This window comes from Molothrus ater, chromosome 16 (genome assembly GCF_012460135.2).
Source record: "Molothrus ater isolate BHLD 08-10-18 breed brown headed cowbird chromosome 16, BPBGC_Mater_1.1, whole genome shotgun sequence".
Lineage (NCBI taxonomy): Eukaryota > Metazoa > Chordata > Aves > Passeriformes > Icteridae > Molothrus > Molothrus ater.
In genome coordinates this window covers 12284647-12297456 of record NC_050493.2, presented here as the reverse complement: position 1 = coordinate 12297456, position 12810 = coordinate 12284647, and the positions used below count along the sequence as shown (strand labels likewise).

The following is a 12810-nucleotide window of genomic DNA, read 5'->3' as shown; positions in this document are numbered from 1 at the left end:
ATTTTATTTTTATCAAAAAGTGGTGCTACTGAAGTTTCTTCTGTTAGATTTGGGATTCTGAATAGAGCGTGTAGATGCTAATTAAGCAATAAGTACCCTGTTTACAGTATTAGAGGACATCAGGAAAAGTCAGCATTTATAAATTCTGATAGAATTGTACGGTGTAAGTGATAGCTGTTGGATATTGTGCATTGACAGGGTCAAGACACAAACGTGTGTTAGAGCATTTCTGTGCTGTGCTAGGGATAAGTCACATTAACTGTGAGGGAGAGGCAAACCTTCATTGTGCTCCTTTTCTCCAGCACTTTGCTGGCATACAGGGGCAAGCACAGCATGAAACAGGTGGGTTTCCATATAGGTCCCTCCAGTAATAGAAGACTGTGGGTTGTGTTCTTCACTTCAGGCTTAATATCAGACACATATGTCTAAAATAGAAATATAGCATTGCACAGTGGCCGTTAATCGGGTATTGGGAATCTGTGTCTTGTGGGATGTGCAAGCTGAGGCTGCTTTTCATGCAGTGAGACACATCCAGCAGGCCTTCATAGCCATTAGAATTTGGGGGTGAAGGTCGGACTCTGGAGCTCAGTCAGACCCTCTGCCATCCTGTCCAATAAATAATTACAAGCAAATCGTGCCTTTCACTCTATGCTGATTGATGTTGAAATTGCTTTTGAAAGTTCTCATAAGTTCCTGTTATAGATTAAGTGCCGGTGTAGGAAAAATAACTGCACCCAACTGAAATGGGTGAATGTAATCAGGTTTAATGGACTCGAGAGCTTGTTGGGAATTAAATAACTATTGATTTGTTGGAAAGTTGCTGTCATTACAAAATGCCACTGTGGACGCATTATCCAAGCAGTTAGATTAGAAGAAAGGGCCCTTTGAAAATTTGGGATGCCTTATTTCAATCTTTTTCCTCTTTATTCTCTCTTTAGAAGGATATATCCAGGCCTTTGTTACTCCTTTATCGTGGATCTGAAATAGTCAGGAACTGCTGAAATAAAAAATAGGTATTAGCAATGCAGTTGGAAAGTGTTCTTTGTATGAATACTTCTCTGGTCTCTTGTCTTCTCTCTCCCTGATGCCAAACCTGAAAATGGAATTTTGGAAATCAAGCACACATCTGCCTTATTGTCCTAATGAGTGAATTGCAGCATTAAATGGTTTGAGCAATTTGTCCCCCAAGATTTTACCTGCACTTACAGTATCTCTGGTCAGCTTATGACACCAGGATGCTTATTGTTTTTCTCTTAAAGTAAATCTAGGTATCTAAAATAAATAATGCAAAGGACATCTGATAGGAATATTTATATGATCCTCTTCCAAGCAGTAATTACGTAACATTCTGAACTTTAATGGAAATTTTCTGCAGAAATATGCCTTTATAAACTGATTATGTAAATGTTTGGTTTGTTTTGTTTTTGTTTTTTTTTTTTCTGGGTTGCAGGTTGAGAACCACAACCCTGAACTATTTTTGAATGTGAGGCAGTTTTAACATTTTATAGGCTTATAAGATGCCAGTTTATTTATTTGCATGGTACACCACAGAAAGTAGGTGTACCTGTGATCAGGGATTCCCCAAGATTTCCAACTGGGTTTATTCCAAGGTTGTGTATGAAAGCAGTGCCTAGAGATGTGGGGGCTGGTTTGGGAGGGTTTTTTTGTTTGTGTTGCACAGTTGAGTAACAGAGATCTCTGTGGAGCAAGGTTTGTCTTCAGAGGTCCTGCACCTTCGTGTGCTGTTAATGGTTTTACTTAATGCTGTGGATGAGCAGCTGCTCCAGCGTCTCCTAAACTGATCAGCAAACCCTGCCCTGCATCCTCTGCTCGCCTCTGCCACAGCCTCTTGTCAGGGAGTAGTGGAATGTGTGAATACCAAAAAAAAGGGGTGGATTCTGTGGGTACAACTCTGGGCATGCCTTACATGAGCAGCCATGTGCATTTTCCTAATTGCATGTATTAGATTGTATTCCTTTTACTGACATGATGTGTTTGAGTGAGATGATGGAAAGTGAAATGCTTTTGTTCTTGGAGAGACACAAGGGCCAGGGTTACAGAGATGTTGGTGTGTATCAAATTACATTAAATATACATGCAAACTTATTTACCAGTAAATAAATATACCTTAAACTTAATAGAATGCTAGCCTATGACTTAGTAATGCATTTTTAAATGAGAAATTGTCTTTGCCTCTTCCTTCCTTCTCCTGGGTAAAACTATTTGGGGAAAAAAAAAAAAGATCACATGAAAGTACAAATAATGCATAAATAGCTCTATGCCTCCTGTGGGTGGGGAGATATTTTCTGCCTTGGCACAAGAAGCCCACTGGTGGCTTCAGGGCTGTCACAGGACCCAGGCAGGGACTGCAGTGCAGCCACAGCCAGGCCCACCTTGTGTCCAAACTGCCCTGCTGCTCCTCCTGGCAAGGGAAATGAAAGAAATGCCATCTAGGATTAAGTGTCAATCCAGTAAGAGGTTTCTTCTCCTGCCCTTGGTCCCCATCCCAGTTGAGTCATTTGATCCCAAGGGGGAGCCCGTATGTCCGGATGGGCGCACTCAGGGGGTGCTGATGGCAAAGCTCCCTGTGCCCTGGCCAGGCTGTGCAGCCTGCACGAGTGTGCTCCTGTACCCTCTTCCAGTTCCTGGAATAGATGTGACACCAAGCTCCACTCATCATTAAATTACAAAGCTTGTTTTAAGGCTGCACTGTCCACAATGCAGATAATACTGTTATTTTGTTAAATAATATCTGAGAGATGGTATCATCTCCATCCCGTAAATATAAAATGTTTGCAGTTGCTCTGGTTTCTTGGAATGCTAGATTTACGATAAAATATTTTGAAAATACGCATGCAATATATGACATTTTAATAATGGATGCTAAATTATTTATTATGTGGCTCAGTTAGGTAACTCTATTTCCATTTAGCAGAGAAAGAGGCGTGCATAGGCATTATTATAAAAGTTATTAAAGTTGAAATCGTTTTGGCTTTTCAGTAAACTACTGCAAGGCTCTGGAAAGAGAGACAGTTCTGTTTAATAGAAAAGGTGGAACTTGTATATATAGGATTATAAAATGGGATTATTTATGAATATGCTTGGTATTTTTTAAAATATGCTTCTATTTTGACATAGTGACAAGAAAAGTTCAAAGAGTTCTGAGGATTTAAGCTTGTGATCATTGTTAAAAAATTAAGTGTTAAAAACTAAGCTAAAACCTTCTTTTTTTGCTTTTATTTGCTTATTTATGTAGTGATAAAGGGGTGAGTTGGAGAAGAAAAACAGAAAATCGGCTGGTGATGAAATAATTCAATATATTGGGAACTGCTGTACTTTTAAGTATATTAACTTTAAGCTTAGATTATTCTGAAGATACTTTTATTTTTTTTATTTTTTTTGATTTTTTTTTTCTGTGTATCTGATTTTCCATAACTGGTTAACCAGTGTGTTTGACTGACAACTGAAAAAGTGGTAATCTGGAGACTGTTCCATTTTATTTTAGGGCTGAGAGAATTGCCTAGAATATGCTGTGAAAAGTAGTGGTGCAGACTTCATCGCGGTGCCATCACTTTACCCATCTGGAAAATCCTTGTTTTAGTGCTGTTTTGGGAAGTGCTAGCAGTGGGTACATTCTGAATTCTTGTAGGTGTTAGTGTGTTAGGCTACCTGCAAAATCACACTGGCATTCTGGCAATCCAGTCTTGGGGAATGCTATGGATTTGTTGTGTCACTTTACACGAAAAAGGCTTTTGTAATTTCGTAGGTTTTATTTGAATAATACATTTGAAATAGCAATGAGGAGAGGTTTGAGTTCTTCCAGTGTTGCCTGCAGTGGTGGATTGTTGTTTTTGTTGGTTTTACATTATGATCTAGTGGAAAGCAGAGCTTAATTTCTGTTTACATTGGCTGAATTGCCTCTTTGAAATGCAGTAAGGAGACGATTTAGCTTAAATACAGATTTACTCTGGCTTGATTGTGTTGTTCTGCCTCTCCTGCTCCTAGTACTGTACTCCCAGTGCTTTGTGAGTGGAGGATGAATTTGTTTCACTATTGCAATCCTATTCATCTGAGTGTGCATCTTGTCTTTGAGAGACCATATCTAACATTTCTTCTCTCAGTCTGAGAGTTGCAAAGTTTTTCTCCCTTTTGTATCACAAGTGCTTTTAGCACATGTGAAGTGGTGGTGTTAGTGATGAATATGATCTTTATTGTTTTGATAGCTGAACATTTTTGTAAACAATGTTTAAAAGTCTGGAAATCATAGAATCATAGAACTGTTTCTTGGAAAAGACCTTTAGGATTATCAAGTCTGACTGTTAACCCAGCACTGCCAAGTCCAACATTAATCCACGTCCTTAAGTGCCACATCTATGCTTAATTTTTAATTTCCCCTTTTCAAATACCTCTAGGGATGATGATTCAACCATTTCCCTGGGCAACCTGTTCCAATGCTTGACAGCCCCTTTCTAACATCCAATTTAAATCTCCCCTGGTACAACTTGAAGCCATTTCCTCTTGTTCTGTTGCCTGGGAGCAGAGCCCGACCCCCACCTGGCTACAGCCTCTTGCCAAGAACTTGTAGAGAATGAGAAGGTTCCCCTGGGCCTGCTGTTCTCCAGGCTGAGCCTCTGCTCTGGCGGTGCTACAGCCCCTTCCCAGCTCCTTTCCCTGCCCTGGACACACTCCAGCCCCTCCACGTCCTTCATGGCATGAGGAGCCCAGAAGTGACCCCAGGATTTGAGGTGTGGCCTCAGCAGTGGCACAGGGGGTCAGTCCCTGCCCTGGTGCTGCTGGTCACACTGTGGTTGATTCCAGGTGTCATGGCTGGGTCATGTTCACTAGGCTGATCCAAGCCAGGTGTCATGGCTGGGTCATGCTCCCTGTGGCTGATCCAAGCCAGGTGTCATGGCTGGGTCATGTTCTGCGCCCCCAGGGCCTTTCCTGCTTCAGGAGCTTCTGGTGGCCAAAGGGCAGCACCCACCCTTGGTGGACAAAGAGGACTTGGACTCCTCTGGCCACTGCTCTGGGCCCAGCCAGCCTGGCCAGGGCCCTCTGCAGAGCCTTGGTGTCATCCCCAAGGATGTTCAATCCCCTTCCAGAGCGTGGATAAAGCTGTTGGACAGAGCTCATGCTGGTGCTGTGTGGTGGTGTTCACAGGGGTTCCAGGATGAGGGAAGATGGAGAATCTTGACTGCATGTTTCAGAAGGCTGATTTATTATTTGATTAAATATATTATTTTAAAGGAAGATTATATACTAAAACTATACTAAAAGACAAGAGAAAGGAGACATCAGAAGGCTAGCAAATGAATGGAATGATAATAAAATCTTGTGACTGCTCAGAGCCTCGACACAGGGTGGCTGTCATTGGTCATCAAGTAAAAACAATTTCACATGCTGGGTAAACAATTCTCCAAATCGCATTCCAGAGCAGCAAAATATGGAGAAGCTGAAGCTCCTCAGCTTCTCAGAAGAAAAGATCCTGGCGAAAGGATTTTTCATAAAATATGTCTGTGACAGTACTGAGCCCTGGGGAATCCTGCTGGTGCCCTGCCCCAGCTGGGGCAGCTCCACTGCCCACCCTCAGCCTGGCCATCACCCAGATTTCATGCAGAGAGCATCACCCAGGTCTCACACAGAGAACCTTTCACCCATACAAGGCACGAGCAGCCAGCTTCCAGGACAGATCTGTGGGAAATGCTGTCGGGCAGACACAGCCACAGCCTTGCCCTCATCCACTGGGCAGGAGGACATCATTCATTGACCTTAGGGGGACATCAGGCCAGTCAAGCAGGACCTGCCTTTTGAAACCCATGGTGGCCAGGCCTGATGGCTTCATTGTCCTCTCTGTGCCTTTTGATGGCACCCACGGTGATCTCCTCCATACAGTTTTGGATTAAATTGGTTTTCTTGTCAATCCGTGGATCAAGCCAGTAGCCAGTAAGCATTGTTGGTGAGACCTGTCAGCTGCTCAGGAGGCTGCAGACAGCTGGAAGTATTTGGTTATTGCTATTGCAAAAGTTGGTTCTCTTAACTTGCCCCTAATTCTTGCTAAGAAGTGCAGATATCATCAAATACCTGCTGAGTGAGCCCTTAGGGGCAAGAGAGAGGGTAACGACATGGAATGTCTTCCCCATTGACCAAAAAGACAATTTTAACAAGAAAAATAGCTTATCTAAATAGTTTTACTTCAGCTTAGAAACAAGCAGTTATTCTGCCCTGCCACCTGCATAATTTTTTCTCCCTGGCCTTCATTTTGGAAATCAATGGGTGACATAATTCCGATGGCTAAGGCAATGCTGCATTACCTCTTTGACCTCCTATTCTGTCAGCTCAGTCAATGCTCTGTTATAGTCAGGGCTTTTTTCACCTGGTAGATTTAATGTGACACTCAGCAGGCAGATTTTTTTTTTTTCCTTTTCCACTACTGCATGTGATATCAGTATTAGTGAGTTTAGACATGATGATCTGTAATTATGGTCACTAGCTTGTGTGTTGGATAATACACTGCAATGGAGTGTGGTAGAATGGCAAAAACTGGGTAAATCTGGGCCTTTCTGACTGCAGGAGTTTTTAAGCGGAATAAATACAAGAATATTTGAGTTTGTAAGAAAAAAAAATGATTTCTAGACATGAGATAGCTATCATTAGGGTAAGTTCTATTTGTTTTTTCATCCCCTAAGTAAGACAAAGCTTTTAAGATTTGGATGCTCTGTAAAAGCCAATTGTTTGACTTGGCTCCCCCAGCTAGAAGCCAGCAAGCTGATACTGCTGTTTCCAAGGATCTGGAATTTCAGCTGATTTTTTTTTTTCTCTCTTCTGACTCATGCATAATCATCAGTAATAAAACTTCTGATGGCCGAATTATGACAGGAGATACAGCTTTGAAGTTCTTTTGCTTTCAGTAGAATGATTCACAACTGATATAAAAATATGCTTCTACATCTAAATATAGAACAGTCATTTTAATGGAGTTTGCTTGAATATTTCACCTATTTACCCTCTGGTAAGTTATCTTGTGTTACATGAGCTCATGTTAGAAACCCAGGTCAAATACATCTTTTGGCTTCTCTGCTTGCTTGCTTTTTTTAACTGAGGTGTGCAGGTAACTGTTTCCTCAGACCTGGTTTCAAAGAGGGTGTTGTAAAAACATATGAAATGTCTATTTCAGTAGATCAGGTTGTGCAAAAAATACAGCAAGGGTGCAGTTATTTCAAGTATAAGTACTTTTGCCTGAACTAATTGGAAATTGCATTGCTCAATTGCTATCTAAGAGTGGTGAAACCACACCTGACAAATATTTGACAGTCAGATTTCACAGATAATTTGGAAATAAATGTTGGGGGCTTTTTTAGTGGAGTGACAGGTCATGAACACTGTAAATATATTATTTGAAATTGACCCAGGTAAATTTTCTGTGTCAGACTTTCTCCCTTTGTTTCACAAGACCCAGGTTATTGTGGATTAGGGTAAATTCTGATATCCTGGCTCCTTTTCTTTCTCTACCTGCAGGAGCTAGAGAGCTTGTAGAATGACTTCATATTCCAATTCTGATGGAATTGGAATTAATAATACACTAAAGAATGTAATTTATTTTTTTAAATGAAGATATCGGTTTGTTGCTGCCCAAAGTGAAAAAAAATTAAAAGTCTCTTACCTGTATATTCAGGAGTCAGAATGGTTCATGCTTTCATTTTATTTGAGGCCTTGAACTAAATAAAACATGGTGCATTTCAAGGAATGTTGGCCATCAAGGAAAAGCTAACCAGACTTTACTAAGCATGCTTCTGTAAAAGCAACTTAAGATAGAGCTAAAATTACTGAAAACAGTGAGCTGATCTGAACTATACTGCTTTTTATTGTCTTTTTTTAATTCTGAGAGAGTAAAATTATTATTTAATTCTTGTAATTCCAATGCTTTTTCATCTTATAGAGCTGGAGGTACACTTGTTAAGTCTCTGTCCTCACTTTGCCATACTATTGGAAAGCATGTAGTGCCCTCCAGTTTGCTAATGAGTCGCATTTAAAAGTCATGGAGGAGCAAATTGTCCATATATTGGTTTGTTATGAGAAATGTCTGTGACACTTTGCTTTCTCTGTAGCATTTCCATGTATAGCAGATTCAGTAAAATGCATCTCCAGACATGTAAGCTTCAAAACACCCAACCCAGGCAAACAAGTGCTGCCAAAATGCAGATGCAAGGGTTTCTCTGTAAATTACCAGCAGCTGTGCAGGTACACATCAGCTGTCTTTATTTTCACTGCCAGTGGTGCTGAACATGAGCATGTTTCAAACACTTTGAGAACAAATCAGATTGACACTTGAAACCAAGAAAGAGGAAAAAAAGGGCATTTCCAAACATTTTGCTTCTGTTCTAGAGAAAAACCTTACAATTATGTTAAAACAGAACCTAAACATGGGTGAGTGTTCCAAAGAGTATAATAAGAACAGGTTTAGAAAAAAAAAAAACAAACAGGCTTTTGAAAAGCTATAGCCCTATAGTCTGTTAAAAGCAAGATGACATTTAGTTGAGAAATAAAAGGTGACTGTAGGTGAGGGAAAGCACATCTTGCTGCGTTTGTGAATAATCCTGGAGATAATAACACAGAATGAATCATTCTTGGTTTCCTGCTAGCCTCAGTGTGGTGCTGACTGAAGTGAACCTGAGAAGTCCTTTGCTACTCCCTGGAGATGACTGGGCTCTGTCAGGGCAGCTCAGGGGATTGAGCTCAGCTGGATGCTGAACAGGGTCTGCACCATGGGACCTGCTTCAGATCTGGGAGAGCAAGTGTGAAGGTGTTTGCCCTCTGTGCAAAACGGTTCCTTGTTCTCCAAGTGCTGGATATGTATTTTACGTGTACAGGGTTTGTGTTGATGTTGTTTTTGGGAGATTTGTCTTAGTGCTTGACCACCTTTTTAGTGCAAAAAGATTTTAGAGATATATTTATAATATTTTAAGAGATACAGAACAGCTTATTTAAAATGAAATAAGCTCACTTTTGCTGGATTTTCTATCTCTTTGACTTGGAATTGAACTGAAAAATGGTGTATAAATGCATTTTTTAAATTAATTTACATCTTGATAACAGTTGAGGTACAGAGAGAAGGTAAACCTCTACAACTCTATTTCAATGCTCAGTTAGAATGAAAAGATTTTCATTTCAGGTACTAAAAGAGCAAAACAAAAAATCCTCAAAACATCAACACTGTTAAGAGCCTTCAAAAACCACCAGGATGGAAGGGAATTCTGACTATTTGTACACAAAAACCAGAAAAGGCAAATTGTTAAGCAAGTCATGAGGATTGTTAACAGAATCTCAACAAAATTTGATTCTGTGGAGGCTGAGCCATACTTGAAAAGGTCTGATCCCCTCAGTATCTTGAATAATTTGTATTTTGTTATGCGCTTGTAGCAACTAATTACTACAGAGTGGGTTTAAAGTTGGTGGTACCTGGAAGGTGTCTGCTCAGGTCCATGCTATAGAGAGCATGGGTTCAGTGCTTGATCTCCATCCCAAGGAAGGTTCCCTTTGCTACCTTGTCCTGAGACAGAAGCAGCAGAATGAGCAATCAAACGTGTTCTGTTGTGACAAGTCACGCAAGAGTCTGCTCTGAGGTGAACATGGAAAACACAGCACCAGCTTTCCTCTCTCTCAGGGAAATGAAATGGAATTGGGGCAACCCCTCCTTCTGGAACACAGGAATAAATTACACTTTTGATTATTGCTTTTTAAAAAATCTTATATCGAGACACTGAGCTGTTATGGGGGAGGGAGGTGTTTATATTTTTTTTTTTTTTCCTTATGTTTAAAACCAGAAAAAAAGCAAACTTGAAATCCTAAAACTGTCTGTAACCACCTCTTAAAAAGATTCTGTCTTCCATCTTCTCTTTGTCACCTCTTTTCATTTAAAACTTTACTATCTGTCCCACTTTTGCTACCCAAATACAAGAGGATTTGAGGCCAGGTGAAACACAGCAGCTGGGGTTAGGCCCCATTCTTAAAAGGTCAGCCAGTCTTGGTCTTCCTCCTTGATGTTCTCCTATCAATTCAATTCTGGTGTTTGCCATTCATTTTTAAAAAGTGTGTGCAGAAATGACTCAGTGTAGTTCCAAGTTAGTTGAACCATTCAGAAGCTTAAATATAAAATTAAGGCAAGCATTGTGTGCAAGGATTTACTTCTGAATGCTTCTAAAGGTTACCTGAAATTGTTGATACCCAAAGAAATTTTTCAAAACTGCTCCTTCTGTGAGAAAAGAAATAGATGGATGAGTTTCATTCTAGCACTGGTCAGTGTGTTTGGGAAAGTGAGTGTCCTCCCTGGCTCCTGGGGTGACTTATTTTGTAGAGAGAAGCTGTTGAAACTCACTCAAACCTTTGGACTGCTGCCATTGCAGGAAATGAAATCCATCCATGGCAGGATTCTCTGAGCACCATTTTTAACTGACTTACTGAGCTAGGTTGACTGGAGTGAGTTTTTTACATGGGCTTTTTACTGCAGAGATGAATGTTTTTATTTTTTACGCCTTCCTCCGTGAAGGAACAGTTAAAATCAGGCACAGGGAAATGTAACAGATGTTGGTGCACATTTCCCATCTGAAAATGCCTTCCACTGGCCAAGAGGATTGTTAGGCACAATTAAGCCCAGTTTAGACATCCTGTACTGGAAGCCAAGGCTGCTGAGGATGTTCCCAACAGGGGAGCACGGCTTTGGAAGGAAGGAAGTTCATATGAGCTTTGATCTGTGGAAGGTTTTTGAGTGTCACTGGGTGAAAAACAAAGGAGACGTGACTGACAGCTCAGAGTCTGTGCCCCCACATACTGCATGTGTCCTTAAGATGCAGCTATACTGTACACAGCTGTAGATTTAGGGGACACTTGGAATCCATGAGCAAATTTATTATGAATTTCAAGGATGCTAGCACTTGAAATCTGATTTTTGAGAGGCATTTGGTGTAATGTTGCCAACTGACTTTAAAAGCTTGTGATGTTACACCTTGTAATGTTCCACATTGGGTGTAATTGTCACTGGAATCAGCTTTATGATGGCAAATCTTCATGATGACTGCAGGGATATATTTTTTTGCGTATTATGTCTGAAATGTGAGTTACGTTGTGATTTCAGAAGTATAGTGGTAGTGAAGGGAGGAAGGCACTGCAGACTTTTGAACTCACGTATGAAATGTTTATGCAGAGAGTAGAATTTGTCATTTCCAGTGATGTGATAGCATCTACTGTTGAAAAAGACCCTGAGAACCGAATGCTCTTATATTTTGTGATTTGTATTGTAATTGGACCCATTAGAGTTGGCCATTGTGGAAAAGCATGCTTTGCTGGCAGAAAATTGCAGTGATTGACTATTTTCGTTGTATCAGAATATTATGCAGACGTTGTGAACGTGTGTTGACCTAAAAATGTCAGTGGGCATTTCATATCAGTCTCTTTTTTTTTTTTTTTCTGGGGTGGGGAGGGATGACACAAAAATGCAAGGCAGACATTGCTTTTCTGTTGTGTAATGCCTGGCTTTTAATAATGTAAGAAGCTCTGTGCCAGGTCTGTAAACAGAGTCTGTGAGTTCTGGGCAGCCAGTAAGTCTTTTCACTGAAATATGCAGGAGAATTCTAAACCAAACCTCTTTGTTATTCCACTCTTATTTTCCTGTAATTAGACACAAATCTACAAAGGGTCTTTCCCTGTCCCTCTGGCCTTAATTCTCCATATAATGTTTTTTGTTAACTTCCTTTTTAGAAGGACATAAGCTGGGTTTAATATCTCACATCATTTTTACTCAGGGCAGCAATAGGGCAGCCTTGTCCAAAGTCCCACGTGCGGGTGATGAGACACAGTTACCTGCATTTCATAGGGGGAAAAAGTGGCACTCCACTAATTTTCTGGAAAACACGATTTGTTCCCGTGGGAGAATATTTCTTAAAAACCTCTTTGTAAATCCCCTGGAACTGATGGAGTTCTGAGGAGTGCCTGGAACCTTGCTTGACACAGCATATGGTCTTTATACGTGCCTAAAAATTATTCAGTGTGTGGTAACTTGTGGTGGCAATGTGTTTATCTCTGGTGCTCCTTCTCGAGGAGCATTGTCTTGTTTAAGTGGCTGTGAAATGTACTTTTTATGTGCTGCTCCGCGGTCATCTTGAGGTCGGCATAATCCTGGCTTAAGGTGTCTGCCTGCAAATTTGTCATTTGCATTATTATTGGCTGGTTCTTGCAGAACCAAGCTTTTTTTTTTTTTTTTAACATGAAGTGCTTTGCCTAGAAGACTATTAGCAAAATGCTGAGCAAGGTGTTTTTATTCTCTGGGTTCCAAGAAGAAATGGGAGATCAAGGAGGGCAGAGGTGATGCGTTAAGTCTAATTTAGCATGGGAGAGATTATCTCAAAATATTAATAAATGTGTAGCATTGCTCTTCTGGATAGGAGGGGTGAGAACTTCTGGTTTACATTTTCACTTTGTTAGTTGAGTGCTTTGTAGAGATTTTCCTCCCCTGAGTTCTAGATGTCAAGATCAGACACCTGAAATACTTAAAAGTAGCTCTGGATCAGAGCCAGACTTTGTAATTATTTAAACCCATATTTCATGGATTTATTTGTTTTTTGAGCACTTCTTTTCTGATACAGCAAAATTATCTGTCTAATGTTTCATTTTCTTCAAGTATTCTGAACACTTTTGTAAGGGATATTTTTCTCAGTGTTTGGCACTTTTGGCAGACAAAAGATTCTATGTACCTCTGCTATTTTCCCATGTCTTTTAGAAATATTATCTCTTTTAATGTAATATAAACACTTCTCTGTT

General features: G+C 40.3%; 1 protein-coding gene across 33 annotated transcripts in view; it reads left to right on the top strand.

Moving 5' to 3' along the window:
- RBFOX1 (RNA binding fox-1 homolog 1) overlaps positions 1-12810 on the top strand; it is a 1183000-nt gene that overhangs the window by 939305 nt on the left and 230885 nt on the right. The gene's annotated exons all lie outside the window — the stretch shown is intronic.